Below are 2,102 nucleotides of genomic sequence, written 5' to 3'. Positions count from 1 at the left end.
GGTTTTTAAAATTTTCTTTTTTTTTTTTTTTTTTTTTTTTTTTTTTTTCTTTGGGAGTTTGAGTATATTGCACACGAGGAAAGAGAAATCTCTCTTTTTAGAGACAAGATTTGAACTTGTTCACGACAAAGGGCAAATTTATAGAACCGTAAGAACGATAACGGCAATGGACAAAAGTGATTTTTATGCCCGGAGTAAAATCATCTCTTTGTCGAACAAACGCTCGCACAATTGTTCCCATCTCGAATATTAAACCTTGTAGAGCTTATAAAAAATGCTAGATGACTATATCCACTTCGACTTTTCATTACAAGCCTGTTAAAAACTCGCTTTCGCGCTCACCCTCGGGATTTTTTTGCCACGAGCGCTTTAATACATGATATATCGCATTTAAATGTGAATTTTCCTGTGGCGTAATTAACGGTGATTAATTAATTGTGAAAAAATAGGATTTTTCCATATTAGTCCTACCTTTTGTTCCGTCAAATTGCAAATCTTTGTTTATTCCACAAACAAATACAACAAATTGAATTATTACTTCTATTTTTTTCTTTTAGCGACGAAAGATTCAAATTATTATTTTACGTTCCGGTGAAAGGACCGAAACTCGATTTTGAAATTTAATTACGGATTTGCGAGCAGCTTGCATTTGTTCGCGTTTGTTCCCGCGAGTTCTTTTTTTTTTTTTTTTTTTATTTTGGAAAGCACGATGTATCGCAATCTTTTTTGTAAACAAAGTGCGTATTCGTTTACTGATACGATAGATTTATGTAACGATAATAATCATATTTGCCAAAGTAGTTGCAATTTCGTATCAATATCCGTATTAATATCGCTGTTCTGTCGGGAATTAAAACTATTTGTTTATTGAACGCACAAATCGAGCCATTGTTATTCTCTAATTTTGAATTGTCCCTTGCTCATAAAAGATTGAAAATATTGCTCTGTCCTAGTGGAATGCAATCCATTCCGGAATTTAATTACGAGTCTGTTACAACTTCGCTTTCGTTGCCACGAGATTTTTCCGAAAGCTCGGAATATTGCATCTCTATTTTTGCAGGCAAGAACTGAAATTTTTACAGCCAGTCGCGAGTCACTCGTAACATCAACAATATCGACGGAGGAATGAGATTTTAATATCAATATTGGATTGCCGTGTAAAATTCAAAATCTCTTTCTCGTTGAACGAACGCGATAATTTATCACTTTTAATTTCAAATAGTTTCCATTATTTCTAGAAGATCGAGAATATATTTATCTTGTTTTATATCAGCGTGGACCGTCGATTCATTACATAATTTAATTATAAGTTACTGGTCCGTTCTAAAAAGCTTTTGTTGCCTCTGTAATGAGCAACCTGTAAATAAATGAGTTAAGTTTCTCATACCATTTTGTTAGATGCGCGAACTCAGCATCTTCGTCGCCTTCGAAATTCTTCATTGCTCGTTGTCTAGCGGATGTCATCTTGATTTATCACTATTCCCTCTTTGTCGCTTTTCTGTTACTTATATAAAGGATCGGAAATACCGTTCCGTGGTCGCACATAGTGCCCCGCTAAAGCCGTGGAAAATTTATCGCGAGTACAAGTCGCAGCAGGCCATCCTCCGCCAGTAGCAAGGGTGTTACTTTATTTCACTCTCGCTACGTCATTGCTATACTCATGTGAACGCGTGTGAGTATAAGTGCACACCTTTGTGTAGAATGTCGTGGCCACAGAGTCTGCCATAAATTCGACCGCGGGATTTCACCAGGCCCGAAGGAAAAGGGATCTGTCCTCTTACCGGTAGCCTTACCGAAATTATGTTATTTGATTTAAAGGACTGATAGCCAGGCCGGAAACCGATGAAGTAAATTAAGCGGGCAGCAAGTTCAGAAAGAGAAAGAGAGAGAGAGAGAGAGAGAGAGCAGCAAGCGCGCGGTTGTTTCTAGAAAGATTTCCTCTCTCGCGCCTCTCGATAATTCTGTCGGGGACAATGGGAAAGAAAAAAGAACGGAGCCGATAATTCGAGTACGATGGTAGATCTCGGAAAGACGGAGGAGATCGAGAATCCCCTTCACGAGAAGAAGAAACCGTCGGAGAAGCCGCCGATATCATCCGAAGA

At 38.0% G+C, this 2,102-nt stretch overlaps 1 protein-coding gene across 5 annotated transcripts in view; it reads right to left on the bottom strand.

Annotated features, from left to right (window-relative positions):
• Positions 1–2,102, bottom strand: part of LOC115246150 (ly6/PLAUR domain-containing protein 6B-like) — a 20,621-nt gene that overhangs the window by 13,304 nt on the left and 5,215 nt on the right. The window lies entirely within an intron of this gene.

The sequence above is a fragment of the Formica exsecta genome, unplaced genomic scaffold (genome assembly GCF_003651465.1).
Source record: "Formica exsecta isolate Colony F162 unplaced genomic scaffold, ASM365146v1 scaffold139, whole genome shotgun sequence".
NCBI classification, from domain to species: domain Eukaryota; kingdom Metazoa; phylum Arthropoda; class Insecta; order Hymenoptera; family Formicidae; genus Formica; species Formica exsecta.
The sequence above is the reverse complement of the archived record's forward strand: the minus strand, read 5'-3'. Positions and strand labels throughout refer to the sequence as shown.